This window comes from Stegodyphus dumicola, chromosome X1 (assembly GCF_044657685.1).
Source record: "Stegodyphus dumicola isolate Sdum_Otavi_A_Nest chromosome X1, ASM4465768v1".
Classification (NCBI taxonomy): domain Eukaryota; kingdom Metazoa; phylum Arthropoda; class Arachnida; order Araneae; family Eresidae; genus Stegodyphus; species Stegodyphus dumicola.
The window spans coordinates 217,115,745-217,141,179 of NC_140780.1; the positions used below are offsets into that span (position 1 = coordinate 217,115,745).

The 25,435-nt window shown below is 32.1% G+C and overlaps 1 protein-coding gene across 2 annotated transcripts in view; it reads left to right on the forward strand.

Moving 5' to 3' along the window:
- The first annotated feature begins 349 nt into the window (after positions 1 to 349).
- The window catches only part of LOC118188321 (neuropeptide F receptor-like), a 417,607-nt gene continuing 392,521 nt past the window's right edge, over positions 350 to 25,435 (forward strand). For both annotated transcript variants that reach the window (XM_085808476.1, XM_085808477.1), the window contains exon 1: positions 350 to 452. The gene's annotated coding sequence lies outside the window, so the exon portion shown is untranslated. The remainder of the gene's footprint in view (positions 453 to 25,435) is intronic.

Consider the following 25,435-nt stretch of genomic DNA (forward strand, 5'->3'; position numbering starts at 1 on the left):
TTAAACTTCTACATAAAAACAAAAACTAGTTCTCGTAACATATTTACCAATAATATATAGCTGTGGAAACTTATATTTTCCACAAAAGTTCTGAATTAATCAATACTTAAGAATTCAAAATGAGATGTAAGGATCTGAAAACTAACACTTTCCGAATTAAGCTACGAACTTCGATCATCTTCCTCATTCGCGTCTTGAATATCCCATCCGCACTAAAGATTGCTGACGAATATAAATGTACAAAGCAAGAGATGGTTGGACTTTTCATGGGAAGAATGGGGTATAAAGTGTTGGAAAGAGAGGGGGCGCTTGCATCGCAAGGGGAGGAGCGCAGTTTTAAAGCATCACCCGGAGGCTCTAGAGCCACACCGCGGTCTCAGGACTCTCACTTTCGGACTCGTCTCTCTTCCTACTGCGCCGAACGAAGTTCAAGAGCGACCAGTTCGCGCCAAGTAAGTCACAGGTTTCTTCGAATGCTGAAATTATTTCAAAAATATCATTGCCAGGTAAAACTACTGAGTTAGAATGAAAAGTCTTTCCTTTCTGAAAGTTTTAGCAGTTACTGACATAATTGCTTGCCTTCAGGATAAATTTCAGAAATGGAGTTTCGGAAGCGCAATTAAAGGAAAAACTTTCAGCAACAAGTGCACCATGTACTGAATATTATACTGTTCGTTTTCTGCATTATTTTAGTTTAATTTAAAAGCTGGCATTAAGACTGCAGAGATTTTACTTTAGATTTTTATTTTTTGATAAATGTAGCTACTTTATAACTCCTATTTCAATTAGTAATATTGATAAATTAAATCTTATTTCTTTGAAAATATTTCTCACTTAAAATATATTCAGAAACGTACTTTACATGATTCCTTACATTACCCTGTATGCAAATTTTATATTGTCTAATTTTAAGTAAAATTATAATGTGAATTCTTTTAAAGTAGATTAATCGGTCCCGGCAGATTTAATATGACATATTTAAATTAATAGCTTTATATGCTTAAATATTTAATCTCATATCATAACTTTCCTCAAAATAAAACGGGCTATATCATCTTGTGAAACTAATCACGTTCTGTTTTATTAATGCGTGACTGAATTTAAGTTAAGTGATTTTAATATCTGAGTTATTAATATCTGAGCCCATATGTTAGAACTTAGATTGCTATAAGCATCAACTGTACTCAGCATTTTGTTTATATTAATATATTAAAATTTTCATCTTGTTTAAAACATAATACTTCATTAGAAAATTATTCAGTCGGTTTCTATAAGGTAACACATGCATAAAATTGGCATTTATGATTTTACTAGGACTTGTGACCTAGCACGTTATTTGGAAACTCTTTTCTGACTTCTATTTTTTAATAGCGTCAATAAGTTTGAGCATTTACAAAGGAGGGCTAAAAATGTGTGAGCTTAAAGTTTTCTAGATGACACATTGGAAATTCCATTAATCTAGACAGAAGGTTCCACAATCATGTTCCTTAAATCTAATACTATTATACCTTGTACCCGCCGCAAAGAGGACGTGTAGTGGTATTGAAACATAAAGTGTCCAAGATTGTCATGTAAAAAATATTTCTTTCCAATACTGGATTCGATTTCACCTGTTTTACAACTACGTATGCATGGGGAGTATTTCAAGACTAACTGACATATGGAACATACTTCGTTTTCATAGAGCAGAGTTTTAAGAACTTATAATATTTCTTTAAACACGCATAACTTTCCTATGTTTTAGAAATAAGAAGATTTAAAAACCTCTTTTAGGAACTTTTCATATCTTTAATTGTATATCACGTGATTCACGATAATTACAAACTAAACATGAGATTTGACTACATTTAAGGTTTAATTTATTCGAATAAATCTTGTTAACGCTTACTGTGAAAAATTGTGCCTTGTATTTTAAAAATGTTTGTTTAAGGTGTCACTTTGAAACTTTGTTAAATTCAAACTCAAAAGAGGAAGACCGATTTGGTGCAAATTTAAGATTAAATTTAGATTTCTCTATCACATCTAATAACAATATAGTTTCGTTTGTGTGAAAAAAAATCTATAGATAAATTGATGCCATTGTTTTAATTAAACACGTAACTGTCTAATAAAATTTTCCTTTCAAATATAGTAAAATGGAGTGTTATCTAATATTTTTAAATTTTAATGATGGGATAATAAGTGAGGAAAACGAATAAATACAATAAGTATGCTTTTCTTTTCACAAACGAATAAGTATGCTTTTCTTCACAAAATCATAATATTAAACCAAAACGATGAGATTATTTTCATCAAAATTAAAAATACTAGTGTTTTTCACTCAACTGATTATTGCGATTTATACACCATTTTCTCAGAAATTGATTTGACGAATTAATTTAGGCAAAGCATACGAATTTTTTAAAAATTCTTATTATAAAATTTAGACTTTTTTGCAACCATAAAGGGTAACCAAACTTTACACAAACTGGCAGCGAATTATCGATAAAGTCTAAAATATCAACTGAATCTTGAAAAGAGTGTAAAAGACCTTCTATTAAAACTAAAGAAGACCAGAAGGCCCACTTGGTGCTTACAACTCAGCCAGCACTTATAGCGAGATAACTTAAAGCAACAGTCAAATGCTAAAATTTAAATTCAAATAAACTAGCAACTGAAGGCAATTGTAACGCAAGGCTTAAATACATGCGAGCTAATATGCGTTCTGGAGTAGGAATAGAAAGAAAAAGTGACAGTAAATGTCTAAATCATAATAACTGATTAATTAACGTAACAAAATGTTACAATATAAAGAGTTTATTAGAATTTGTATAAAACTGGGCAATCGCAAGTGGTACTTTCTAGGAAGCAAGTGATAGTTTTTAATTGAAAACTGGAAGTGCTACTTAACTTGAAGCCAATAAATAATAATTTTTCAGTTTTAGTATATTTAAGACTTTTATATCAGTGGGAGGAACACATTCCATTTTGACTAAAATTGATAACCTGGAAATGATATTTTACTTGAAGTTCTGAACAGCCTTTCATAAAATAAACACATTATGAAATAATACAAAACTTCCCAATCTTTAAATTTGTTTCCATTTCTCTTTTTTTGTCGAATCTCTTTTCATGTAAAAGGACGCTGCCCCGAAATGTTAGCTCTATGTATTATTTTCAAAGAAATAATATAGAGTACAACTACATTATATATATATATATATATATATATTTTATGTATATATATATATACATAAAATAAATATAACTATATAAAATATAAGACGAATACTAAAGAAATGAACGACACTGTAACGGAAACTTAACACTAGGTCAGGAATTCTAAAGTTATGCTGCTTTTAAAACTTTTGTGGCTGTTAAGACATTTATTTGTGAATCTGAAAGACTTTCCTTCCAAAGGATATTTTATGATCAATACGATAGTTTGAAATCATAGCATTAGAACAGATGTGTACATGAGCAGGTATTGTTATCATTGTCCATTGTATGGGAGAATAGAATAATACAATAAAAGACAGTGTTTCTAATTAAAATTGGGCCATTAATTTTATAAATAAATCATATTTTATATGTGGAGTTAAAGCAACAAGAATCAAGATAATATTCATGCAAATATCATTTGCACTTCTGCAGCTGAAGAAGAGGGTTCTGTATTTGAGCCTCTGAAACTAGTTCTTATTGCTTTAACGTCTCCAACAATTGTTATTCGGCGTGTTATTTTAACTCAAATTAGATTTACAAGAGATCAACCAAAATTGATAATTTACTTGAAGCACATAAGCAATGTGCTTCAAGTAAAATGTCTTAAGATGGAACTGGCGGAAAGTCTTTTGCTGGACATATCAGCTTTTTAAAATTTTTCTCTTTAAATGAAGCTAAGAGAATTTTTCGCAACTTTTAAATTCTAAATTTTTAATTAGATTTTAATTATTTTATCAAATGTAAATTCCTAAACAACAAATTAAATGCACTTGCGTATACAACAGATTTAAGTAACAAAAGTTGATATGAAGCAACATAATATGATGCTTCTTCCTAGTGACTGGTAGTGACTTGATAAATGTGTATAAAAAGAGCTTACATCTAAAACTCACTAGTTATTTATGAGCAGCAAAATAATCGATGCTATCAAATTGTGTTTCACAACATATCAAATGTTCATAATTATGTAAACGAAAGTTTCTAAAGATTAAAAAGTAAGTTTGTAATATTCATGAACAGATGTTTTCGTTAACTCACGGTGAGATGGAAATGGAATGCTTAGTTACAAAGTAACCCCACGAAGCTGTTGCTTTGTTTCTTTAATTAATGCATAAAGAAAGTAAACCGAAAAATTTGGGCTTCGGTAACCTTATTTGACTAAGACATGGAAATAAAAACTAATGGAATCCAAAAGAGCAGTGTTTGTAACAGATATGAAGAAATAAACGAAAAGATAGATTTTTGCGTGTTTATATATATATATACGGAAAATCTATCTCATATATATAAACATACATATTTAGTTTTTGCGAGTCTTGTAGCTACGCAAATCAAACTCTGAAGAAATTCTGCATATTGACTAGAAATTACATAAAGCTATCAACGTCACTAATCAGAAAAATTGTTGCGATTCACAAAATCTGTTCTGAATCGCAAAATTGAATTTTTAGCCTGACGGGAACAATGTACATGAATAAGCATAAGAAGGGATAACATCATGTTAGAAATTTCATGCAAAAGCGGATTTAACCTTGAAAAATCTTAAACATTTTATGTAACTTTAGACAATTTTCTCAATCACCCTTATGTCTGCAAACAGTCTTCATTGTTTTTAAGCTTTATATCTCAACAATCTATGAAACCTTTAATTCGCTGTCAAGTAGAAGCTTCGTACGAAATTCAGAAGGCTCTGTATCAATATCAAGTCGTTACATTTTCTTGAAATCTAACCGTACGGGACAAGTATTATGTATGCTACAAAACTATGCTTTATCAAAAATAATTATATAAAAAAACTAGCTAATTTTGTTACATTAACAATTTTAGTCAGCCATTTTACATAGCTTAATCCGTGTCCATTTGGTACAAGACTTGAGAGAATCTTGTGTGGAGAATGAGTGTATATGCCATTGGTCACTATTCTCTCTGATTATTTCGAAGCATTTAAAAGACAACTGAGGTTTCTTTGAAAAATCACTTTCTTAGTAAAAAAGAAGTTTTTTTGGTATTAATGATTACAGTAGTATTGTTCTCGTGAAATACTTTAAGATTTTTGCTTTTAATTCAGCCATATTTAAGTAGCCTGTCAGTATTTGAACATTTTGAAAGCTGTTATACTACTGAACAGCAATCTGAATATTCTTCGGTACAGTTGTTAGCGATGCTTGTTGCCGTATTCTTGGTATCATCCTCAATTCCCGGAGATGGAAAACATATTTGCAAGAGCATCTTGTGTGTACTGCTTGAGGTTACATAAAATACTGGCCAGCCGAAAGTAATAGGAGATGTAGGGTGGAAGACTCTCGAATCCTCTCCCCAAGGTATTCTCCATCAAAATTGATGCGGAGCTCCGCATTTAAATACAGTCGGCTCATACCTATATGCTATTTATACCTATACCGGTGGGTGTCTGCCGATAACATCGCGGCAAAAACATCGCGGACGAAAACGTCGCGGAGTAATATAATTTTATCAAAACTTTATAAAAATGATTTATTAATGGCCTTTGTTAGTTAACTATGTCGGTTTAAAATTGTATTAAGTGCTATAAGTTGCATTAATTTTCTATGCTTAAGTTTCCTTCTTATTTTCTCAGCAAAAATTTATTAGCTAATAAAAAATATGAAAGTAAAAATTATCCTTCTTTCCATCTTGACTTCACAAATCATTATGGGAATATCCATTTACAGTTATTAAAGCCTGAAAATATATGTCTGCGATGTTATTGTTATGCGATGATTTGTAGATACTTTATTTTTTAACCACGATGTTTTCGACGGCGATGTTTTTAAACTGCGAAGTTTTTGAACCGCTTTATTTTCGACGACGATGTTTTGTACCGCGATGTTTTAGAATTGCGATGTTTTCTCCCACGATGTTTTGTAGCACGACGTTTTTGCCTTGCGTTGTTTTCTCCGCGACGTTTTCGTCGGCGATGTTTTTGCCGCGATCTTTTCGGCTGTAACCATACCGGTGAGCCTATACCTGTGGTGAAATTCTTGGTACCTTGTCGTCTTCTACATATGTCTCATATGCAAAACCATATGAAGCACAAAATAGGTCACTCACAAGTAGGGCAAGGGGCTCCTATCTGTTTACTTCAGGTAAATGGTAATAGATGACCCCTACATTTCTATGTAACATAAGATCACTAATTACCTGATAAGTGAATACATATAATAAATAGCCAGACTTGAGTTGGTAAAGTATCAACAATGTAATGTATCATAGAACGTAATTCATGTAAATTAATTATTGTAAAAATATGTACTTGCATACAATGCACTGACAAATATAAGTTGGCAATGTATCAACATATGTATTGCAGATATATCTAAAAGTACGTAGTACGCATAAGTATGCAGATGAAGCTCTTTTTTTCTTTTGTTTTCAGATTTATTTATGTCTTTTTTATTATTTTATATTCTTCTCAAATTTTGACAGCTGTTTGTAAAAAAAAAAAAATTGTAAACAACTCATGATTGTAGGCATGATCTATACACTAGAAATAAGTTGCTTCTAGCCACCACAATTCATAATGTCATGATCAATTTTTACATGCAGATAACTTGTACTGCTAGACAATAATATAATTTCTGAAAATCAATTAACATAAAAACGTACGTTAAAACAAATAATGAATCGTCAAAATTGAGCTGTTAAAGTTTCAGCACAAATTTACAACAGTACTTATATGTAAGCTTTGTAAACAATTTTATAGTTCTTAATTAATTCTGATAGTAAACAGATCATGTTTACAAAAATGATTTGTAACGTGGAAACAACATGCCTGTTTGTAATGCAATATATAATGTCCTGAAATATGTTGCCCGTACCCACTACAATAGATAACATCTTGAAATATGAACCTGCACAAATATCTATATCGCAATGTATATCATGTAATTTAATCCCTTACTTGAGCTAATTTAACGCTGAAAGGAGTACCGTTGATGCCGCCGGTGACAATACTTTTAGTGCTCACTGGAGTCACAATTTCCATCACGACGAATGATGCCAGAATGTTGTTAGTTTTCTAGTTAGTGTGTTACTTAGGGTAAATACCTGCTTACTTAGGGTAAATATTAGGTGGCCCCCTCACTTCTTCATAACATAACATAACATAGCATATGTCTCATCAGCAGTCTATATTGCAATATTTTTTTTTTTTTTTTTTTCATTTCTGAAATTTAGCAAAACGTAATCTTAAAATTTCGCAAAAATAAAAAGAAAATAAAGTTTTAATATGTCTTCTCACTTTTAAACTATTTGGATTAAGCTATCAATTTTAATGTTTTATACAAGTATAACAGCATACCATGTACTCGATGATGAAAACCATCTAAATCGAATATAGAAAAATCTAAATCACTCTGAGATTTGGGAAATTTTACTCCAATTTTGATAAGTACAGAAAGATCATCACTGCGTTAACGAAAAAAGGAAATTTAAACGGCTTAATTTTCTTCAAAAATTTGTTCTTTTTTATACATAAATTACAAGCAGCTATTTGACAATAATTTAAACGAGCTGAATGGAATCAGCAGTTAACATCGCAAGAAATAAAAGTCTGATTTTTATATAAGAAGTATAAAGCTAAAATGAAAGTAACATTTGGCAGTCCTTTGTCTTACCAACACAAGGAAATTGAAAGAAGACATGATAACAAGGAATCCAGGAAAATAAAAGCTAGTTTCTTTGATGCATTTCGAAAGCTCCAGGTAATATTGCGAAACATAGAAATTTTAACAAGTTTCTGCAAACTCAGTTATAATGGATATAATATATGAATTTAAGACTACAACAGACTTTGAATATAAAGCATTTTTAACGGTATTATATTCTAAAAGTATACCTCAGAGTATACCAGTGCGTGTGAATTTTGGAATGTGCGCTAATTAGTTATAATGAGAGCTCGGGCTGTTTCTAATATCCTGAGGCTGTAGTTCCTGGAGGTGGAGCTGCTGGTACTTCAACTCAGAGATGGAAATTTAATACGAAATTTCTCATTTCCATATCATTTATTCAAAGACTTTGAATTCATTCAATAAATTTAAATGTTAACACAGCTAGCCAGTGTTCTTAAAAATGATAGGCATAATATCTGAATTGTAAGATTGCTACCATATAATCACCGGCAAATTATTTTCTACTTTTTCTTTCAATTGAGAGAAAAAATAAATTTAAAATCTAATTAAATATAGAGAAAACTTAAACCGAAGGTTCTCTCTTGATTTTTTTTAAATGCAGTTGTCTTAAAAATAGGAAAGGTCAAATGTAAAACTTTGTCAAAAATCAGAAGTGCAAGTTTCGGAAGCAAAAATTTGGATTATCAGCATTGCTCGTATATGGAGTTCCAGTGTACTCCAGAAATATATTTTATCATGCACTACGTATCATTCATAAATTTAATTTTAAGGTTTCAAAATTCCAGAACGAAATATTTTCGAGATAGAAATTTTATTTCACGGCCCTAAAAGACTGCATGCACTTCTTCTCCCTTGCAAATAGTAAGCACTATTCACTGGAAATGAAAAACTCGCGACTTAAAATGAATCGTTCCGAATATACATTCAAATGAAGTTTTACGATATTATCGAAATAAGCTATATTTAATCATTCAAATAGGAAGAACATATGAACCTCTAAAAATTAGTATTCAGATATGTATATAAAGTATTTTTACATAAATTTTAAATTAACTAAAAAAAGAATTTGCTTCAAGAAATCGAAGATTTGCTTGTAGATATAATGCTTAAGGTATTTCTCCCGCCTGCTTAGCATGCCTTCGTGGTGTAGTGGTCAGTACACTCGGCGCTTATTCCAGAGGTCCGTGGTTCGAGTCCCGGCGAGAGCATGGCTCATTTTTCATATCTCCTGCTAGAAATAACCCTCATTTCTCTGAAGTTTCTAAGTGAAACTTTGTAAAGCTTATTATACATTTAGATATGAAACAGGAAACATTAGTGTGCTTTCATTAACATTCGAACCTCGGTTCTCTCAGTTTGGTAAAGCCGCGTAAAGACACTTCTGCTTTTAATATTACTGTGTATAAGAAACTTTTCTCAGTTGTACCCCATCATATACATGCCATAACTTTTCATTCTGCTGAACGAACACTGCTGAACGAAAGTTAGCTTCGGTTTATTCTTTTGTTTTCAATGCACTCAAGGTTTTCTTCTTTAAGTAAGCCCTTGATCAGGAACTGGAATATTGCAGTCGATAATTCTTGGATAAAACTATTGAGTACCATTTAAAGTATTTTCATGTCCTAAAAACCTTATATATTCCACCTTTCAAAGGGAGAATGGGCATTAGAGGCTCAGTCGTTAAATCCCGGTAATGACGAATTATTGTCCACCACCTTTTAGTACGGGCGCCACTGCAGAATCACAATTTTTTTATGCGAAAAAAATGTGCAGTGCCCTCGAACCTGGACCTTCCGAATACGCGCCAAGTATGCTACCTTTATGCGATTCTGCTCCGACCAATGCTAATAATGTAGTTGTTATACACATGAGATATAAAATTATCTTATCACTATGAGATATAAAATTGCACATGTTTTACAGAAATGCCCCTTTTCTGTTACTTTTCTTTCCTGTGAATGAAATGCACAGTTCTGTCCTTAAAGACCTTATTTTTGTCACAAAATGTTTGGGAATTTATAATCTATAGCTTTCTTAGTCCTTTCTTAGCTTGAACTACATTAAACAAGCAAAGCGAGGTTTACAAATCTGACATCAAGTAGCATGAGTCTTATATTCTAATAAAAAGAAACGAATAAATCTTTTGTTGTCTAGCACTGATGACTGCAAACCGTAAATTCAATTTTGCTTTTGAGAAAATCCTACAAAAACTCTCTTCAATAGTGAACTGGATTTACTCGAGGATTTCTATAACCACAATAATTTTTCTAGTTCGATCAAAGGCTCAGATTCTAACCAGTTTTCTACACATATCATATATTATCAGAAGTGTTTTAATAAAGTTTTCCATTTTATTAATTTCTGATTGCGTTTTTCCATTCCTAGTAGACTCATCTTTTCTTGATTTCTTGATCTTTTCTTGATTTTCAGTTTTCTTCTCCATTATAAAGGGCATTGGGATTAGATATTAATATGTTCTCTAAAATTCGTCAACCTGTCTGTTTTCTGTCTTTTGTTGTTTTTCTGTTTTGAAACTGACTTTAATTTAGGTGCAATTAAAGAAATCGAAATAAAATCTACGTCAATCAAAGTTGCACTTCCTTAGTCTTCATTTTACTTACATTCAATTATATAAAGATAATTTCAAAATGATACACTGAATATCAAAAGATTACGCCTCCCTCAATCCAGAATCACGATTTGCACTTAGGGAGCACACGCTGTTAAGATTGTTGCTGCTAATTTCCCAGCTGCTGTCATAATGTTAAAATATTCTTCGCTTTGTTTCGTTCTCATAATTGGGTTACATACCATATAATACTGGCAATATTAATACACGATATGCATTTTAAATAAACTGTCAAAATTTCTGATAACCTTAATTCTAAATGGTGACATATTAACAAAACAGACGGCTGCTCTATTCAAAAATCAGCTGGTTAAATAGCCTAGGTGTAAGACTTATCATAGGTTAAATAATATAAATTACTGTCACATAATCATCGAGCAAGCATTTTGACTAATCAAAATTTTGTAATCAAATAATAATTAGGAATAATTAAAATAATAATTTTAACCTCATCTCGTATTGCATTTATCTCCGTTAGGAGATAAACAGAAAAGCAAAATTTAGACAATAGTATTTTCAAATTCTATTATTTTAGGAAGCTTCCTGTCGTAATTTATATCCGCCTAGTTTAAAGTTTAACAGATAATATTGGTAAATTGCATTCACTCGCATATATATATATGAAAAAAATGGATCACTTTAAAATTAATTAATTTGAAAATTTATTCAAAAGGACTAAAAAGTAAAATTCTGCGCATTTGCTGCAAAGGTATAAATTAATTCAATAAAGTTACACAGAAACTAAAGGAAATTATACCCTAGGAAATTCAAAGTGAAATTTAGAATGCAAATGTGCACTACTGTGGTAAAAGTTTAGAAAGTGAATGTGCAATATTTTGGAAATAATAATTAATTGGAATAAATAAAGGTACAGTTGTGTCAATTAAAATACAGAACAGAAGAATAAAACTGGAGAACTATTGCCGACTTCATAAAAAGGCCTTGGCTTATCAAGGGAAATTGGAATCTCTCCATAAAATTATAAAAATCGCGTTTTATCTTTTCGCAAATCCAAAAGAAAGTCACATTTAATTTTCACATTTTAACATAGCCTAACTTCTTCTTTTGTTTCGGACCGCAACATAATTTCCCGACACACGGACAGATTATTGAAAAGAATAAAATTCAAAAACAAACAAAGCAAAAATAAACATATGAAAATAGAAAAAACTGAAATAAAAAGCAAACGTAAGGAGAGAACCAATTGATTATAAGTACAGTTAAAAATTTATAGTATATATATATCTTAAATTTTTGTAGCGTGTATGACGATATATATATATATCAGTTTAACTTTAAATCTGAAGGAAGGACGAGAGTTATTTGAATATTTCACAGGAGCTGAAATATCCTACTGAAATGAGCTGGATATATCGAAGTCTATTACTGATCTGAGAGATGCGGTGAATACTTAATTTAATCAGAAATGTCAATATGGTGCATATCATAAGATATGCGAGGTATTGGGATTTTACAGGAAGTTCTAATGCATTTCTATGGAAATGTGAAAAGTGCAAGCGTGTAACTTAACTGATAGAAAGTTTAAGAGAACAAATATTATCCAATCCGCTATTACCTATGCATATGATGCAGTTTTAACAAACTTCATTTCTTTTGTGTAAAGCGTGCCACAGAACATAAGATAGTAATGTTAAATATGTCTGAGGAGTTTTTAGTAGGAGGAAGATTCTTTTAAACGCTTAACACTGGTACTAAGTGCTCGATCCTGATTCATATTGAATTACAAGTCAGGATTTTGTTTTATATAACGATTTGGTTGGCTATTACTAAATTAAACACCTAGATAATTTACCACTCAAGAATTTTTTTTACTTTATACTCAACAGTTCAGCTACTATGAATAAGTTAATACAGTGGTGGCCAAAATTGTGGACACTTTTGGAAATTTTTATGTATTTGAACTTTGTATGCTTATAGAAAATGTTACGTTTCGCAAAATGCAAACTTGTATATATTAAGAATTTTAAAGAGAATTTATTACTGAATTCAATACAAAACACAAAATTCAATTATTTGCAATACAAAAAAAGTTGTATGTACTTTAATATAAATAAAAAACACAATTATGAAGTGGTTTGTAATGTCTACCTTTCCTGGCCAATTACTGTTCTTGTTCTGAGAACCAATCAAATGTTAGTAACTGCCAGTAGAAGCTGACATCATGTTTACATTTGAAACAATTCATTATTTTGCTTTGTTCTGTAGAAGGAGGACCTGTTTCTTATACACTGCAATTACAAGTAGGAATTTTTGTAAAAATTTTTAATATTTAGTCAAGGAGCAATGGCATCAAATAAAAGAGTAGATTGGACACCTAGAAAGAGATGTAATATTATTGTGTTACGAGAAAGTGGTTTTTCCTATGCTGAAATTGCAAGACAGGTGGGTGGCTCAGTGACTACATCTGGAGTCCGAAAGTTTTGTTTACGATATCAGGAGACAAATTCAATAAAAAACAAAGGAGAAGGCTGAAAAAGGTTCACCAAATCTATTGATGACAGAAGAATAAAAATACTATGTCTGCAAGATAGAAAAATGTCATTAGCGGCCATCAGAATAGATCTGAATGATGCTGGTGTTTCTGTCAGTTCAAGAACAATCAGGAGAAGATTAACAGATGTTGGACTGAGAGGTAGAATTCCACGGAAAAAGCCTTATCTTAATTTTCAGCAAAAACAAAAACAAAAAAAAAAAAAAAAAAAAAAAAAGACTACAGTGGCCAAAGGAACACATTAATTGGACAGATGATCAGTGGTCACAAGTTATATGGAGTGATGAAACTAAGATATCGTTATTCGGTAGTGATGGGCGAAAATATCTAAGACGTAGAATAGGGGAAAAGCTACATCCTGACTGCATTCAAGCAACTGTGAAGAACCCAGGTAGTGTTATGATTTGGTCATGCATGTCAGCAGATGGTATTGATCGCCTTCATGTCATCGATGGGACACTGAATGCCAGAAAATACATTGACACTATTCTAGAACCAAAACTTCTACCTTCCATCAGAGATCTCTTTCCCAACAATGCTTCGTTTATTTTTCAGCAGGATTCTGCTCCGTTGCCACATATCCAAAATATCGAAAGAGTGGTTTCGTACAAAGAGCATTAAATTGTTGTCATGGCCAGGAAACAGTCCTGACCTCCATCCTATCGAAAATTTGTGGCTCAGTTTGAAAACTCTTGTCCGAATGAGGCGCCCATCAAATAAAAGGGAACTAATTGAGGCTATATTGTTTCCTGGCATCATGTAATAACGAAAGAAGAGCTTAAAACTCTTGTCAGCTCAATGAAACATCGAAACGTCGATGTGAAGCTGTAATCAAAAATAAAGGGTACCCTACAAAGTACTGATAACTCACTGCAATCATCACTATCTAATGTATAACGATAACTATTATCGTTTAACTTTTTTTGTATTGCAAATAATTGAATTTTGTGTTTTGTATTGAATTCAGTAATAAATTCTCTTTAAAATGATATATACAAGTTTGCGTTTTGTGAAAGGTAATGTTTTCTATAAGCATACAAAGTTCAAAAACATAAAAATTTCCAAAAGTGTCCACAATTTTGGCCACCACTGTATGTCTCCCATGGGCAATAGGTATCACGAGTCGCATACAAAGCACAAGTAAAGCTAAACACTGGATGGATTATTGTTAATGCAGTTAATTAATCCTATTCATTCCTCTTCCGTATCTAATTAATTTAATCTGTGTTTTAATATTCAGTTTCTATATAAAGGTAAAAGAACTAAAATTAAAGTACGATAAAACATAATAAAAATAAAAAAAAGAAGATTAAAAATAATTTCTTACATTCTTTACAAAACCGCAAAAATATTCTTTAGCGGATGTCAGTCTCTTTCCATACATTTAAAAAACTTGACCTTATACTGTGGAGGCCCACCCACCAGCGGCCGAACGGTAAAGTCGCTGAACACTGGTAGTTCGGTCCGAGGTTCGAATCCCGCGAACGACCTGGCTCCATGGGCGTTTTCGTGGTTTCCCCCATGTGTAATGTGTATACGAGCCAGTTTCCCTTAGAAAGTCCTCCACGAAGGCATCCCTCCCTTTAGGCAGATAGCCCTCGAGGCTTTGCCAGAATCACACACGCACACCTTATAGTGAGGCCACCTCGTAGAGTCTATTTAGGCGTTTTAAAGCAGGCAATAAAAATCTGGCATACCCTCACTGAGATTCAAACTCCAGACTGTTACCTGGATTTATTTCCAATTACACCCCGAAGGCACTCGGGGAGAGATGAGGAAATTTCTTACTCTGTCTTTCGCTTAAACGGCAGCTCAGGATTACAGAAATTTACTTTCCAAATCCAGATGGTGATGAATTATCATTTACCACATTTTAGACTAGAGCCGTTGCATTTTAGAATTTCTTTGCTGCCGGAAAATGTGAAGAATGAGCTATGATTACGAAAGGATTCGAAGTCTTGACCTTCGGGCTGTTAGCTGGATGTATTTTATTGCACCAGGAAGGTATAAGGTGAAGAAGAGAAAGTTCCGTATGGCTTATTATAGCAATGTATTAGCTACATCTATTACCGTTTCAATATTATCATTTTCCTAAATTTTTCATTTACACAACCAGAATTTATTTAACTCATGCGTAATTTCTATAGTTTTAGAGTATTTCTGATTCTCCCTAGGAAGAGTGGTGGTTTAAGAGCAATTATAAATCTCCCTAAAGAACATCCATATGTTGAGTAGAATTTAAATCAAGAAGCTGTGCTAGTCACTCCATAGCTCCAACAGTAATTTCTTGATTATATATTCTTACTATTTGAGTTTAGCATGTGCGGGAAGTATCTTGCAACATTAATGGTTAACCTTTTGAAACTGTGAAAGACATGAATAAAGATTCTACATATGATAGATGAATTTTCCCCCACTCGTTTAACTGTTGGCATGCAGACGTCTGGGCGTCCATCTAAAGGACTGCCTCTTTAATTAAGCACACACCGTTCAATGATACCTTATTATTGACATAGATTACTAAGATAAAACATGATACCTCATATTACTCAAGTCAAATGCACACGAAAATTTTCTGCAGTCACTATCGCAGTTCATCCATAAACAGCGCACGGCTTCCATTGGTCATTCAGTCCAGAGCATACGCTTACATGCCCATTTCATCCGCTCTTAAATTGTGATGGGAAGTTAGTGAGCATTTATTTCCATACATCTTGTAATTTTATGTCTAGAGCGGATGCGCCGAATGCGAAGCATTCTATTTTCAGTAGAAGCTAATGCAATACTCTAACTGATTGAAATGATAGAAAACTGTAGTCAAGTGCAAGCATACAGCCTGCCTGACCTTAAAATCAAATTGTTATTCTTGTTACTCTTATACATAAGCAAATCTGACACGGAAGCTCACCAAGAGGAAGATTTTAGTTTTGGTTCGGAAGTATTCACTTCTCGAAATTCTGAGTTTAGATTCGGAATCAGCAAAGTCACAAGTCATGCAAGCCATGCAACCTAAGCAAGCCATGCAAGATGTGTTGATCTGGAAATGACGCAGTGCGAAGAAGTTATTACGATTTTTAGAATAGAGAGAAAGAATCAAGGGGTTACCCGTTAGTTTAAATCATAATTTTGATTTGCACATTTTTTATCATATTTTGATTTACATATATATATATAATCTCCACACTAGCAATATATTTATATATATTTCTAGTGTGAGGATTATAATACATAAATTGCTAATGCAGATACAATTACATACCGTGTGACCGGTACACCTTCATTCAGGTGGATTGCATGCCCGTAGGCCAGATTTGTATGTCATTGACTTCTCGAAATTATAGGGTTAAAATAAACTGTGCTAAAGAAAGCTGCAGTTGGAGATCTGGTGAATAGAGACAGGTTCGTTTTTCTGATTAATCTAAATTAAGCGTACAACCGGATAATCCACAACTTTTAATCTGTATAGAAAATGGTACCTCATGCAGTTCATCTCATTCAAAGAAAGATCGTGTTTTGATTAAGAATATGAGCGTTTTTATCAAAGAACAGCTTAGGCATATGGACCTATGTTTTATTCGGAATAGGTGCCTGACTGTTAAAAGGCACTGAAGTAAGCTTTCTAGACACTTGATTGTGTCTAATTGAAGATTTAGTGCTTTTTTTATGCATGGAAATGTCCGACTTCATAAACCACTGAATCAAATACTTGAAAAAAAAAGCAATAGAATATTCGGATTAGCCGGCTTATTACCTGCATCTGAATCTGATACAGTATTCTTGAGATGCTTTAAGTAGACGCTTTACTGCTAGACCACAACTTCAGTTGACGCCTTTTCTGGAAAAAAAGGCTCTTTCTGAAGAGTAGAAAAGTCCTCTTTCAAACCTTATCCATTACCTCATCAATTTAATCCATCTAATATAATTTTAAAAAACAAAGTTTGCCAATTCGAATAGTTATTTTACTTGAAATGCGTAATGTCTAAATTTGAAATCTATCTTCGGAAATGCAGCCTATTTAGTGAAGTAATGAAATGCCACGAGAAAGAAAACTGATCTACAAGTAAGTTTCCAATTTCCTGAGAATTTTCCTCGCAGTGTCTTTTAAGGACCCTTCATTTGGCTTATTTTTCCTAGGATTTAAAGTGTTAGAATCGAAGAAGGGAAACGACGGCAATTCTCACCGAATTTAGTACGGAGCATTTTAGTCTTAACTAAAACTGACTTTTACGTACTGAAAAGTTCGGAAGTTGTCAGCTTAAGACCAACTGAGAAAAAGACACTTACATTTTTATTTTAAATCAAATTAGTTTATCGTTATTAACTTTTTATTTTGCAAAGATAATATTATTTTAATTTAAAAACAATAATAAAGCTGCCAATTTAGTTTGAAAGTAATCTTTTAACTTTTCGATTCATAGTTAACTAGCATAAATCCAAAATTTATTAACATAAGAACACTTCATACATTTTAACTAAAAAATATTCTTTTGGTTTTCTGGTAGATATATGCGCGAATTTTAGAATAAATTAATTTGGTTTTTTAAGAGAAAATATATGATGTGAAGTTTCTTTGCGATCCAACACTGAACATACAGATTATTGATGCCAAGGTAAAAATGTCTTTGTCTAATATACTCACAAATTTGAAAACCAGTAGAATATCTAAACATATTTCTAGAAATATTATTATTATAGAATGTTTATGAGCATGGTATCAACTATAAAATAAGAGAAAATAATTTGCTTGCGAAATCAGAGTTAAACAATACTTTTGTGTTTTCTGTATGATGTTTCCTTTATTAAGCGACAGCGTAATTTGAGCGTCTTTGAGTCAATGTATTTACACTAAAAGCAGAATTTCATGTTTAAATATTCATTCATAAATTAAAATTTTATGTCACAATAAATTCAACTTTATCATAAGTACCAATTTTCCAAGCTATCAAGAAGATATGCCAAATTTGTAATTATGCTAACCTTTTGAATAAATAAAAATGCTAGTGATTTATATTTTGTATTTTCAGTAGTATTAAAAGTTAAGATTTGGTTTGCACACAACTAGAACTAAAACGGAAGATAAAGCTTTGTATCCAAATAAATGAATTAATATTCGTTAACATAAATGAAATCTGAACGCCTACCGCAGATATTTAATGTAAAACGTCGGAGAATTTTTAATCCTGAATCCTCGCTGTATAGAAGAAATTTCTCTCTTTTCAAGATCTCGCTTCAACTTATTCTTAGCCTTTATAACTCGAAACATGCTTATGTAATTTAGTACATATAAACAGGTGTTTGTAAATTAGAATCCTGAGCTATTTATATGAGAATTTGTTTCTAAATACTTTAATCTGTCTGTAAAGTAAACTATCTTAATAATAATGATTTGCTATTCTTGCGTTTAAACTGTGGATCGGATTTAAATTCTGAGTTTCTGAAATATTATAGAGAGAACCTGAGAAAGATCATTTCAGGGAAAAAATTTCAAATCCGGCTTTACCATTAGATAAACGGTATTTTTTTCGGTAGCCCTGGAAGTGTTTCCTCAATAGTTTCGATACAGGAAGTTCCAAAAGCAAGTAAGTAAAAAGAACGCCATTTCTTTCTGGTGCGAAAATGCCGTAAAATTCCTTTGCCTTATTTGATAGTCCTAAATGGCTTGTAAATGAATAAATTTCCCGGGCCAAGAAGAACAGAGGACAGAGAACTGGAAGGAAACATCAGAAAGAACATAGGACGGAGGAAGAAAGCCAAGAAGTGGGTTGATGGCAAGAGGATCATTTATCAGAGGATTGCATAGTGTGAGCAGTTAGATTCCAGAAATGGAGAAACCCTATGCAAGGGAAAGATGAAAGGTAGTCGGCATTTTGGGGATTTTGTACCCCTTGGTGGTCAAGGTAACAATCAGTGCGAGGACTGGAACACCAAGCCGCTTAAATGAATTAACTTAGTCAGGTAACTAATGTTTTCAGTCGGTACCAAAATAAATATTTCTTACGTAACACATACGGCATGAAAGCTCTTTGTTTAGACAAAGAATTTGTCAAATATGAACAGTATCAAATATAACGTTATGTATACGTCAGTTAGGGACAAGAAACGCCCTGACTAGGTAACATACACTCACGCCATAGAAACATTATTCTGTTGATAAGCATTATAATAAAATTTGGAAATCTAGAAGGATGCCAGATTAAAAATACAACTTATTTCAGCTTATCAAATGCACTCCAGGATTTCAGGTTTGTTGTTTGAAATCATGAAAATATTTTAGACGGTAAAAAACTTATTCATCATTTTAACATAACACAAAAATAAATACGCGTTCTCAAAAATAAAAATACGAAAAGCTCTTCCATTTTCCAAGCTACTAAACTGCTGAAAATGCGCAGCAGGTTGTAAAAAGATATTAATTGCAATCACAAAAAATTCTTCAAAATATTTTGTCACTGTTTGCTGCAATGGACGAAATCTAGCTTTGCGATCGAAATGTTGGATATTCCTGGCTTATAAAAAACGAGTAAAAAGCCGCGGGGAGATCTATCGTATCATAATTGCCGTCATCTACTGCTGAGTAAATATTATTTACAACAAGATTGACTTGATATTTTTTCTAATCGTCTACCAAATATCGACTATTTCTCGTCACATTAAAGTGCGTTTTGATAATTTGCTCCTAGTTCACAAACGCAGTTTTATACTCTACACAACTTTTGTTTATTTGACTTAGCAGGATTAATTCAGAGTATGTCAGAATTGATAAATTCAGACTATTAACTTAACATTAAATTAATTAAATAATATTAACTTAACAACAAGATTATGATACTTCATGAAGTAACCAACTAAAGGAATTTATTTTCTCTCATAGTGATCAAATTGCAAGAGTGTTATCTAGTATAAATAACGGTTTTATGGTACGGATTTATTATTTTGAGGAATTTGGCAAATGGAAACCTATAGTTCATTTATAAATTTAGGTAAATCTTTAGGGAAGTGGAAAAATGTTTGAATGTTTAAAGGAAATAAGCTCTGCCCTAACTCTGAAACTGTATCAGGGAAGCCGAGATAAAGTCGTAAAAGGGGAAAAAAATCTCTCTGCACTTTACGCGTAATATATTGACACATTCTTTAGTAGCTACAATAAAGCTGTATATATTTAAATTTATACCAGTTAGATATATTATTAAAAGTAAAAAAAAAATAATAATAAAACTAAATAAAATAAAATGAAAATAAAAGATCCGTACGGATAAGGAAATAATAAATGCAATTTTTTGCTATTAAAAATTTGCTGATACGTTATTAAAATTAAAACAAAAATCCAGAATAAGAAATGCGTTTTTTGCTGCTGAAAGTTTGCTGTTTTGCTGCTTGTATAGCAGCTAGAGATGGAATGAGTTCGAAATATAAATTAAGCATCTGGTTTTTTTATGAATGATCGCATCCTGAGAGCTGATAAAATCGAAGGCCAGAGGGACAATAAATTATACTTTGAGGAGTGGCCAATACTTGCTAGAGCAAGGAATGTCATATTCATAGTAGCGTAACGTAACATAATATATCTGCCCAAAAATTTTGAAAACACTTAGCTAAGGATCCAGTTAACACCAGTAACTGCTTGCCATTCAGGTTTCTTTATATAACTGTCCATTGCAGTTAAGTTTGTTTAGAGAATTTGGTCACCACTTAATCTGCTGACATTGCGGCAAACCGTACGGAGATATCTAACTGTACGAAAACTACCTTTATATTGCGAAACGGAAAGTTTATCTTTTATTTACATCATAAATAGTGCTAAACTGGAAAGGACTGGAGTCTGTCGCAATGGGCCTGTTTCTTCTTATTGAGGAGTCCACGTTCAATTTAAAATTTGTCATAAACATGACATCTAGAAAGGGTCAGTTGTAGAAAACATTCCCTAACTTTTGGGGAATATGACGTTTATGGCGGTGTAATGAAGCCTTAGAATTGTAAACAACTCTTTATAGATATGAGTATGGATTACACTTCCATCCACAGTATGCACCTACATCCAGTAAACCTTTTTGACGAACGAAATGCAGAGTGAATAATTTGGCTACGCAGATATGTTCATTTGAATCCCACAGTGTATTGATGCAACGCTCTTGTAAGGGCTGCCGCTTATTCATATCCTCTATTACTGTGTCTTGAAGCCTATACTGATGTAGGAAAGAAAACAAATCTCCAAACTCGAACTGGTCATCTTATTGAAAGTTCCAAATCGCATTGACACAATAGTGGCCGAGTGATAAAATTATAAAAGACTAGTATTTTTACCCCCTTTAAAACCAGCCGACGAACTTTTTGTTTTTTTGCAGGTGTAACTTGGGTACTGACATGGCATGTTTAACTTGAAAATTGTTTCATGAAAGTATCCCTCCCCGGAGGCAGATAGCTTTCGAGTACATTACGATAATCTAAATAATTCAGTCGAAATTAAATCGCGTTGTGATATTGTACGTACGAGTTACTGGTGATCATATTTCCTAATAATTTCGAAAGTCTGCATTTATTTAGGAGATACTCAGTTTTTCTTAAAATTTCGGCATCATATTTCAGTTTGATTTATTTCATACTAGACATTGTTATTATATGCATACAATTTTGCATTTTCAGTTTGTATTTATGTGTTACAATACTATGCATGATAAGTAAACTAATTCAATTTTATTCAACCGGTTTTGAGAAATTATTACGTCTTTTATGCATATAAATATTTTTTGAACACCCAAGTGTGTGAAAAGTATAGTTGTAAATTTCTGTTCCATTTTTAAAATGCTTACAAGGCATTAAAAACGTAAATTGAACAAAGAGTTATTATACAGATTACAGTGTCGAAAACGTTATAGGTAGTAATATTTATTTACTGTCTTGTTAAAAATTCCTTGCATATGCAAGTAAATATTGCTTAATAACGTATAAATCTGTTTAGAATATGAGAATTCAAAGAAAAAGAGGCAGGGAAAATGCCACTTACATTAACGTCAATATGCACTTTACAGGCCTCCGAGAAAATCTTTTTCTCAGTACGCGACGTTAGCTTAGAAATGTGTTATTTCTTAAAGATGATACAAAATATTTATAAATTCATTGCTTATAGTAGGAAAACAATGTCATGTGAAGCAAGTCAGTTTGTTGCCTGAGCTTCTTTCAAGTTTATTTCAGATCCTAAGAGCCTTGCCGACAATATTCACTTCCTGACAAGCAATATGCAAGGATTTACATGCAATAGCTACCGTAGATTCATGTCGATTCTTCCTCGAATAAGACACTAACGGAAGATTAACAATTTTTTTAACATGGTAAGCAGTGATAAATATACATGACTATGCATTTTTCCTTACATCCTTCAGGTCTTGTCAGAGACAGTCTGCTCCTTCTTGTCATTACATATCTTTTATAGTTTCTTATACTTCTTTATTAACATGTTTTGCTCCTTCGGCGTACCTGCCTAGCGATGCGTGTCGTACGAGCAGTATATCAGCTAGACATTCAAGGAGAAACCGAAAGATGCAAAGATTCTTTACCGGACAGCGCATTTAGCAATAAAATTATTGGTTGAATAAAATGATATAGCATTTTCATTTTATTCATAAATATTAAAACTCATTTTATTCATAAGTATATTTATTCATAAATATCGCGGTGACCTCGATGTCATGCACCTTTCGATAGAAACAGTTGAGATGTATAGTAAAGTTATTCTAGCATGTTTAAAATGTAAAACTTAGCAATCTACTCAAATTTTTCTCATGTAATGAAATTTTGTTTCATATAATGAAATTCTGTTCCCAGGACTAGCCACAATTGATATTTAAAACAAACTGGAGTAATTAACCACTACGACGCGTTTCAAAAATTCTAATTTTATTCGATGTTTATATCTTGTGTGACGATGCTTATATCTTGTGTGACTATGTTAATATCTGTATAATTTAAACGAAACAATGTATAAAAAGAAATTTTCAGAACCATAAAAGACTGTCGCACGATTTAATTTCTAGGCATTTTATTAAAGCCTGAAGTCTCATAAAACAACAACATGAATTATAAATTTAAATGAGCAAAATATTAATGTCTAGATAAACAACTGAAAAACTAATTTCAAGAGAGATGTGTTTAAAATTTTTACAGCATTTTTAATATGACTCTAATTATACTTTCACATTATCCTCATATCGGATTTTATAAAAAAATAATTTATTTTTCCTCTTAGGGAAATGATTCTTACAAAATGATTATCTTACCAAATATCCACATAACCGTTTGTTACAAGTTCCATCTAAGAGATTCTATACCCTTTAAAAACGCTTTTGATTTAGTACAAACCCAAATTAGCAATTTCGAATAACTTGGAATTAATTCTGAGACTTATGAGAACCTTTTAACGCTTATACTAATAAAATAATTACCTCCAAATTTAACTTTTGAGTTTAATAAACAAACTGGAAATTCCGATTATGATTTAAAGAAGATCACTGAGTTTTTATATAAGCAACTAAATGCAACAGAAAGATCTCGTTTGAATAGTTCTGTTGAGAACAAAGTAAACAATTGTTGCCTCCTGTGAGACTGCCTGAGACTATGAGTGACACAAACTGAAGCTTTCGGCGGAAGAAAATCCAAAAACTAAATAAAAATGTTTCTATTGTGACAATTCTGACAACCGTTGAAAAGAAAGACTCTCGTGTATATTTTGTAATAAATTAACACCCATATCATCATCATGTACATTTGTTTCTCACCAGCGCCTTTGCAAAAAAGAAAAGATCATTCAATGAAAAAGGGTTGTTACTGTTTTTTTGTTGTGTAAGGCTAGCTAATCATTTATCCATAGCATCTAGAGCCCAAATAGTTTGTAAAGTTTGTTCAGCATTTCATTCTGACATTCTGTATTATGCAATTAAAAATAAAATTGCTGAAAGTAAATCTTGAAGTAGTAATATTAAGATGCTGATGATGTTGGGAATAGCGTACTTCCTAACAATTCCTTTTCAAAACAAATGTTTTTGTAAACTTTGGTTGCATGTGGTAGTGTAAATAGTTTTGATTATTGCACTAGAATAATAATCAAAAGTGGATCTGTAAAATTTTGTATCAGTTAAGTTCTTTGCGACTGCCTTAAAATTAGAATGTTTAGTAGAAGAAACTGTTTTCATGAAATATTTGGCGGAATTGAGAAGAAGGAAGGTCACAAGAAATATCGCATTAATATAAGTAATACTGATAAGCGTTTTGCTTGCAAATTAGATGGTATTAAGTTATATCAAGTAAAATATTTGCTTTTCTATACCCAAAATCAGTAATTCTGGCATTATTAATAAGATCATGCAATCTGATATTTTAGTAAATGCGCTTTCCGTTAACGGAAATAATTGTATGAATGGAAAAGATCCGTTGCAGGAAGATTGTTCAAAGGTAAAATCAAGCATTCACTTGCTCACAGGTAAAATCAAGGGACTGATTGCCATGCGTACATGTTTAGGATGGACGCTGAAGGAAGTATCTGGGAAAAACAACCTAGAAGGTTCCAGACTCTTCGGAGCTCTTTCTCCATATGAGCGATTTGAGTGTACCAGAATTATGGCAATATGCATTCGAGATTATAGCGAAAATTGATCTAAAAAAGAATTAAAAAGGCAGCAAAATTGCATTTCCTGAAATGTTAAAAGAGATCAGGAATGCCGTTATATGGTAAATTGAACTTGGATGAAAGATCGATCTACTCTTACCAGCTGCAAAAGGATGGCTGAAAAAAAGACTTGTAAATTGTGCCAAATCATTAGAAAGAATCGGAAAATTCCACGACTGCGAAGAAGTATTTAATGAATAGGTCAAAGAAGGTATAATTGATAATGTTGAATCTAGTCAAGAAATCGCCAAAGAACATTATTTAGCGCGCAGGCAATAATTTAAGTAAAATTCAACAACTAATGTTTGCCCTGTATTTGATGGGTCTGCAAAGGGAAAAAAATCCATCTAGCAATGAATGTATGGTAAAAATAAACAAATGTCATTGAAATTATACACTCTGTAATAAATAGGTCTTGATACGTAGGTTTAGAGTGCTTGCAAATATAAGGAAAGTTTTCATACATATTTAGCTTCAAAAATGAGATAAGCCATGTTTGAGACTTCTTTTGTCGAAAAGGTGAAAAAACGAAAACTCAGTTGTCTAACACAAAAGAAAGAGTAGTTATTCAGGATTTTTATCATCTATCCCATTTCTTCTAGAGGCCACTTTAGAATTTCACATAAAGAATGTTCCAGGACATCATAGGGAAACCACGCATACCTTCTTAGAGTAATTTTTATGTAGGCAATCTGGTGTGCATTATCAACAGCAAACAACAACTGAATAAACTAATTGTTAAATTTTTCACATGATAAATTCGAACTCTGAAGGTGGGAGAACATTCC